The sequence below is a fragment of the Octopus bimaculoides genome, chromosome 25, assembly GCF_046866305.1.
Source record: "Octopus bimaculoides isolate indiv1 chromosome 25, ASM4686630v1, whole genome shotgun sequence".
Lineage (NCBI taxonomy): Eukaryota > Metazoa > Mollusca > Cephalopoda > Octopoda > Octopodidae > Octopus > Octopus bimaculoides.
In genome coordinates, this window is record NC_142952.1 from 33,763,900 (window position 1) to 33,772,013 (window position 8,114).

General features: G+C 36.4%; 1 long non-coding RNA gene across 2 annotated transcripts; it reads right to left on the reverse strand.

Moving 5' to 3' along the window:
- Positions 1-2,473: 2,473 nt before the first annotated feature.
- Positions 2,474-7,823, reverse strand: LOC106873797 (uncharacterized). 2 transcript variants are annotated; one of them, XR_001409916.3, is made up of 2 exons: positions 7,655-7,790; positions 2,474-2,584 (listed from the first exon to the last, which is right to left on the reverse strand). It is a non-coding gene; the product is annotated as an uncharacterized LOC106873797 (long non-coding RNA). The 2 variants fall into 2 exon arrangements; XR_008266679.2 differs by lacking the exon at positions 2,474-2,584 and adding an exon at positions 3,778-4,501 and having other exon boundaries at positions 7,655-7,823.
- Between the last annotated feature and the right edge of the window lie 291 nt (positions 7,824-8,114).

Here is an 8,114-nt window from a genome sequence, read left to right on the forward strand (position 1 = left end):
ACAGATTTGCATAAAAAAGATGTAAAAACACTGGGGTTTTCCTTAAAAAAAAAGGAACAAAGCAAGTTGATTTACATTCTGCAAATACAATTGGTTAGGGATAGAGGGAGAACTTGCATGACGTTAAGGTTCTTTTGTTAAACGCATGCACACAATTGCATATGTGTTGCACTATATATGCACAAATACACACACACATAAACAATAATGAAACACACACACACACACACTTGTATACAAAAGTGACATGTTCACCCGCTACATGAGTGCAAGGTTATCTAAACACACACACGCATATGAACATATTAATTCACAAAACCACAAAGCTGTCTTCGTTTAAGCAAATGAATTTTATCACTTTGTCTGTGACCAGCCTGAAGTCTGCAAAAAAATGGTGTAAAATCTAGATGCGTGTGTGTATGCATGCACACCCGCGCCTGTATGTGTGTGTGTAAAAAAATTTCTCATAAACGCTTCTCCGTAACAACTCATCGTAAAACTTAATTACCATTCCACTCTAAAACCACAGACCCCAGGAAGCTTCTAATTTAACAGATACTTCATATAAAGCCAAGATTAACTTCAATGCATTGTAGTCTGGTTGAAACTTCAAAGTCACTATCAATAATATTTTTGTTTAAGAATAATATATATAAGTATGTATGTGTGGCTTAATGGTTAGGGTGTTGCACTCTCAACCTTAAGATCATGGTTTCAATTCCTGGATTGGGCAGTGCAGTGAGTTCTTGAACAAACACTTCATTTCATATTGTTCTGCAATCGTTTCGACATGTGACATGTGGCACATTGGAACCATGTGGAATCATGTGGTTGGTAAGCAAGTTACTTACCACACAGCCATGCCTGCACCTTAACTTTGTTCAATTAGACAGAATTTTCAACCTCATTGTGTGAAGACTTGGGCATACTATAACCTCTCGGTTGACCAATTCCTTGTCAATGAATTTGGTAGATGGAAACTGTGTAGAAGTCCATCATATATCTATGTGTGTGTTTATGTGAGTGTTCTTTTGTGTTTGTTTATTCCTTCCAGCCCCACCCTGCTACCTGACAACCAACGTTGGTTTGTTTACAAACCCGAACATAGTAGCTCAGCAAAGAGACCAATAGAGTAAGGTGGTGCCCCAGCATGGCCACAGTCCAGTGACTGAAACAAGGAAAAGATAACTGTAGCAACTGAATCCATTAATAATCACTTTATTTTGAACGATATTGTTGAGAGACCAAAAATACAAATAAACAACTGCATAACAAACAAACAAACATATCTTGATGAATTTAACAAAGTTTTTAATATATACATATTGTTAGCACAAGAATCCATTATTATCTGACAGCGCTATTGCTGTAATTAAACAGTTTTTGTTACAAATATACATCTTGTTTTGAGTTTTCTCTCACATTCTCTCACATTATTCTCTTCTCTCTTTCTATAACAACTATTTTAAGCCTGTTAATCTTAATGAAGCAGCTGTTGAACACATAAATGTGAGATTTATGCTTCCCTATTTTTATATGTGTGTGTGTGTCTGTGTGTGTATATATGTACATATATATATATATATATATATATATATATATATATATATATATATATAAATAGATAGATAGATAGATTGATAGATAATGGTAGTAGATCTGTGTCAGCGATCATTTTGAAATTAGTGAGATGAAAATTCTGACAGCAAGTAATAAATGTTTAAGGTGAGTTAACCATTTTTGTGTGTTTTCGAATGGGTGATATGTCTGTTCCATATGAAAATATGTAAATGTATATATATATATATATATATAGAGAGAGAGAGAGAGAGAGAGATATATATATACATGTGCAAGTATAAATATGTATATATATAATCATAAATTGATGATAATGATATATATATATATATATATATACATACATACTGTATATATATATATACATGTGTGTGTATATATGTATATATTAATGTATATATACATGTATATGTATTGATATATACCGAGAGAGTGAGAGAGAGAGAGAGAGAAATATATCCTAAATGTTAATAGGTTTTTTAAAAAATATTTTTGTAGTTTTGAAGCATTTGAAATTCTTTAAATATTTGCAATATTTCTTGCAATTTCACATCTAATACACTGTTTTTTTCTTCTTCTCTTTTCCATTCTTCCTATGTCGTCGTTTCATAGAGAGGCAGCCAAGGTAATTTCTTGTAGAAGTCTGGATAAAACTTTTCTATATGTTCACGGATACACAAACCGAGATCGTTGAGATCTCGTTTGTGAATATCCCTGCAGAAGTGCAGACTGCTTTGAATTGCTGGAAGGGTTTCGTTAAGAACGTCCGGCGACATGAAACAGCTGAATTCACAGTCTTCATAGCCTGAAGGAAACGGTTGGTGAGGCTGGCAGTCAAGTCCAGTCATTAGACAAGTCATGCACTCGGTGAAGCAGTTCAGTTGAGTGTTGTAAAACCATCGGCAGGAACCAGGTGCCACAAATGCAGCCAACAGCAGACTAACAACGGCGATGTATTGATGACTCTGCATTGTTTTCTTGGGTGTTGGTTACAAAGAAATACCTGGAGAATGGAAATTAATTTCATGTTAGTTGATTGAAGCAACAAATTAAATATATTTAATGCACAACTGTTATTTCCTTTTGTACTTACCTTTGAGTAATTTATTCTAAGTGGCAGACATAACTTTTTTCTGAATGTGTCACCTTGTGGAATAACATATAGGTAGATGTGTACGTGTGTATGTATGTATGTGTGTGTAAATGTATGCGTGTATATGTGTGTATGTATGTAACTGTATGTATATATATGTATGTATCTATGTGTGTATGTATGCATGTACTGGGTCATCCTATAGATAATGCAGTTTTTTATACTTCTTTTATTTTTCAAAATTAAGATAAATAAAGTTCTGTTTTTAATCTAAAATATACTCTGCTCCATTTTCTCCAATGCTCTTCCATCTATCTGGTAGACTCGCAAGGCCCCTCTTCCAAAATTCACTTGTCTGTGATGAAAAATACTCCTCCAGTACTGTTCTGACCTTGTCTACAGAATTCATATATTTTCCTTCCAAATGATTTTGATCACTGCGGAATAAATGATAATCAGATGCGTTAATGTCTGGCGAATGTGATGAGTGGGGCATCGTTTCCTATTGAAACTGTTCCAGCCTTTAGAATGTCATCTTCACTGTATGTGGCTGAGTATTATCCTGATGGAAGAACACCTTTCGTCTTGAAACCAAAAATGGTCATTTTCCTTCAAGCACAGCAGTCGATGAATGGTTGAATGACCAAATCCAAGCTTAGTACCTCATAAAAATATATACTTTGTTTATTAAATATTACATCTGTCTCTCTGTCTATCTATCTATCTATTTATATATGTATATATATATATATATATATATATATATATATATACACACATATATATATATATACATGAGAACACAAGTGGTGTTTAAAATTCAGGACAGCTGTTGTAGTAGCATTTTATTGATGCATTCTTCATCATAGCAAAATCCTGTCATCTCCAGGTAATTATTAAATGCGTAAAAGGTGAGGTAGACGTAGAAGATGACCAGTTCACAGCTACCATGGTAAAACACACACACACACACACACATAACTGAGATGCTGTCCCACAGGTAAGCTCTGCAGATGATTTGCTTGGTCTATGGAACAAAAGATAGTGATGATGGGAATGAACAAATAAAAAACATAAATATAAAAATAACAGGTTAATGCTGGTTTTGGAGGGTTCAATTCTCAATATTTATTGTCTAATATTTTTCGTTTTTTTTTTTTACAAAACAAAAATTGATATCAAAATGGACACATATGCAAACAAACATACAAAATATATGCACATGCACAAATGCACACACACACACACACACATACACACAAATAGTCTTTCTGTTATAGGCACAAGGCCTGAATTTTGTTGGAAGGGAGTTAGCTGGTTACAACAACCCCAGTACACAACTGGTACTTGTTTTATCAACCCTTGATAGGACGAAGGGTAAAGTTAAGCATTTTGTCCCGCAGATCAACAACTCTGCCAGCTTATCACATCACAAGATATAAATATCAGTTACACATTACAGTTCTCATTAAAGAATGCTTGGTAAGAGTGTGGTCGAACTTTTCGGAAGAAATCTGATCGACATTTATGGAAGTCAGCAGCAAGTTTGTCACTGGCGTTACGACAGGATGCCAGGCCATAGATTACGATGTTGGGGTTTCCTTCAGGCAGATGTTGCACGCTAGTTCTACAATCTTCGCAGCAGGCATTTGTACCATTTTTGATTGGTGCGTCCGCTGGACATTTCTTCCCCAGAATCAGACACATGAGGCAGTCGCTGACGCAGTTAACATTTGAATCATGGAAGCATTGATCTTGTGCTTGCACCTGCAGGCACAGAATGGTACACAGAATGGTAAGCAGCAGTTTCATTGTCAAAGAGTGCAACTGCAACGACAAAAAAAAAAAAAAAAAATTGAGGATAGTGATGTTGTTGTGGGTGTTATTATTTAGCTTCAAGTTAGCCTTTGTTGAACTGGCCCATAATAATAGACAGTCCAACCATGGCAGCCTTATCAAATAGATTACATCAATTTCCTGAAGTGCCTTCACGTGGTCACACAAGGTAACTGAGAACTTTGCAACCCTAGATTAAATTATGGAAGGTCACAACACAGCAGTGGTCCCAAAAGAGTTGGCATAGCATATTGGCCCATTGGGACATCGGCTCATTGGCACATCAACTCAGTGGTGTGTTGACACGCCCTGGTGTCATTTAATCATTGTTGCAGCTTTGGGCTAATTGCAGGGGCAGATGGGGTTCATTCTTGAGTGACAATCCATCTCAGAGAAAACCACTTTGAACAGAGGGTTCTGCATAGCATAACACCTGAAGGTTTGAGAGTAAAAGAGGGGTTAGGGCTGAGGGCTTGTGCCTAAAACAGTTACACCAAGGCAATGAGAAGTTGTGCTGTTTTGTCTTTAATCAGCACCGTAGTCTATGGAGGATGAAACATCTTTTGATAACAGAATACTTATTAAGGAAGGAGATGGCTGGAAGCATCCCTCTGGAACTCATCATAAGGTGACCTGAATAATAGTAATAATAATAATGATACAGCAACTAATAATAATATGTTATTATTCAGTGTTTCTCTCCAGTTTGTCAAGATGGTAGAATGTGATTCGAGATAGATACGGTTGCTATTTCTTGAATGCCATGTGATCACATGGAAGCTTACTTGTTTGCTAATAGAAGACAATAATGGCTTATGGGATAGCTCCAGGGAGGTTGAAGATCAGGAAAGAATAAGGATCACACACACACATTCATGCATGCATACATACATACATACATACATACATATAAAACAAAATTCGATTGACAAATATAGAAGTACCTTGGCATAGAGTCACAGACATATATATATATATATATATATATATATATATATATATATATATATATATATATATATAAACAAACAAAATAAAGCACGAGAGATTGGTTATAATCTGTTGTGTTTTGTTTTGTTTACTAAATCTCGTCCGTGTAACACTCAAAGCCGGATTTCATAACAATGGATTCAATTAAAATACGCGAACGACACGAAACAAACTGCACACTGGAGTTGTTAAGGCTGGCTGCCACACAATTTAAGATTTAAATTGTATTATATTGCATGAATACATACATCCACGTTTGTGTGTGCGTGCGTGCGTACGTGTGTGTGTGTGTGCGTGCGTGTGTGTGTGCGTGTGTGTGCGTGCGTGTGCGTGTATATTCGCCTATTTTCCTGTTAATATGAATGATATTTAAGGCGGCGAGCGTGAGAACGCCGGGCAGTATACTTAACGGTATTTCGTCCGTCTTTATGTTCCGAGTTCAAATCCCGCCGAAGTCGACTTCACCATTCATCTTTCGGTGTCGATAAAATAAGTACCAGTTGAGGACTGGGGTCGATGTAATCAGCTTAAACCCTCTCCCCGAACTTGCTGGCCTTGTGCCAAAACTTGAAACCAATAAGAGTAATAATTGAGAAATTCTTTCTGTTTTTTTTCCCGTTTCTTTTTACTTAAACTTTTCATTTCTGAGACTGACAGCATCAGAGTCATCTCCCTTGATCTATTGATCGCTCGCTTCTCAGTTTTTTGTTGTTGTTCTTTAAGCAAGGTACATAACTCTGCTTGGCCTGTTTTTCCAAAATATCTAAATTCAATCAAATCTCTAACTTTAAATTCATTCGTGTTTTAATTTCAAAATCTATTTGTTCAGGAGTCGGTAGAATCCTTAGGTCCAGTGACTAAACCCTAATTCATCGGCGATAAAAGGATAACATAAAATTCCCATTCGATATAATTCTGTTATCCTTTATTTGCCATACATCGACGTGTGATGCATCTGGACATGTCAGAAATGTTTCCCAGGGACTCTCAATTGTGTTTTTAGACTTTCAACAATCAGACACCCCGACCCAACCAACCAAGCCCCAGATTCTGTCCAGTCAATACAACCCCAAGTAGCGTCAATCATTCTTGAGCCTGCATGCCCAGATCACAGCCACTTTGACGAAACGTCTGCTACATCCAAAGCCAAACTTGATGGCTTTCGTCCTTCTGGCTCCTGCGATTCCTAAGCACACTGTTATCTCTACAGAGAGTCTGGCCTGTAAACGTTCTGAATCCCACATCCATTGAATCATATCTTGATTATTACGTGACATAAAATTAAGGTTTGTTTACCATTTTAACGAAGATATATTGTGCTTGCTAGAAACTGAAAGGTGGCCTAAAAGCAAGACTGATTTATAACAGAACCACAAAGGAGGTTACTTGGTTCTATAATGAGGGGTCAAGGTTCGCTCTGGCCACGTTTCTATTTAAACTACGTCACTTGTCAACAAACAGGCGCAGGCGGTAAGGAGTTTGCTTACCAACCACATGGTTCTGGGTTCAGTTCCATTGCGTGACACCTTGGGGGAAATGTCTTCTACTATAGCCTCCGGTTTACCAAAATCTTCTGAGATTTGGTAGATGCAAACTGAAAGAAGCCTGTTGTATATGTGTGTGTATATATATATATATATATATATATATATATACATACTTAGCGGTATTTCGTCTGTCGCTATGTTCTGAGTTCAAATTCCGCCAAGGTCGATTTTGCCTTTCATCCTTTCAGGGTCGGTAAATTAAGTACCAGATATGTACTGAGGTCAAAGAAATAGACTGGTCCCCTCCCCAAAATTTCAGGCCTTGTGCCTTTAGTAGAAAAGGATTATTAGAACATTATAGGTTAGTTTTGCCTTTTATCCTTTTGAGATCAATAAAGTTTATTAGTAATCAAGATCCAAGATCAATTTATTCAACTTTCCCCCTCCCCTCAAAATTACTGTCCTTGTGCCAAAATTAGAAACAAATATTATTATTATCATTTATATTTTGTTATTGTATATACACATCATATAGAGTAGACCACCCCACCCATCTCAGTGCCTTAACCATGCTTTTAACAATCATTTCTTAGAATGTGTGCAACAATATCTTGTACCATAAGAAAATTCTCTTTGAAAAATTAAAGAAATAAATAGATGTACTTACGATTGAAGAAGAACAAGAAATGGTTTGGTGTGAAGAGAATCAGAAGCTCTTGTCTTTTCCTTATTGTGTAGTTCTTCTGATGGTGCTGGAAGTAAATCGTCTGCTAATTTCTCACTCTCTTTGTTACTCTGTTTCGCTTCTTCACGTGAAGACGCTGAGACTTCAATCTGATTGACAACATTTTCGATGCTGTATTTATACATACGTACATGTGTGTGTATATATGTATGCATATGTATGCAAAGATGTATGGGCTGATGCCCACCTATGAGTGTGTGTGTGTGTGTGTGTGTGTGTGTGTGTGTGTGTAGATGTAACTGTCTCCTTAAATAACTTCAGCCTCCTCCAAGTGCTGATCCACTCAGGTTTTCTTACGAAACGGATGTCAAAGACGTTAAACAAAAGGATGGTTTTATTTCCTGCTGTTGCTGATGTTGTTGTTGTTGCTGTTTTTACATTT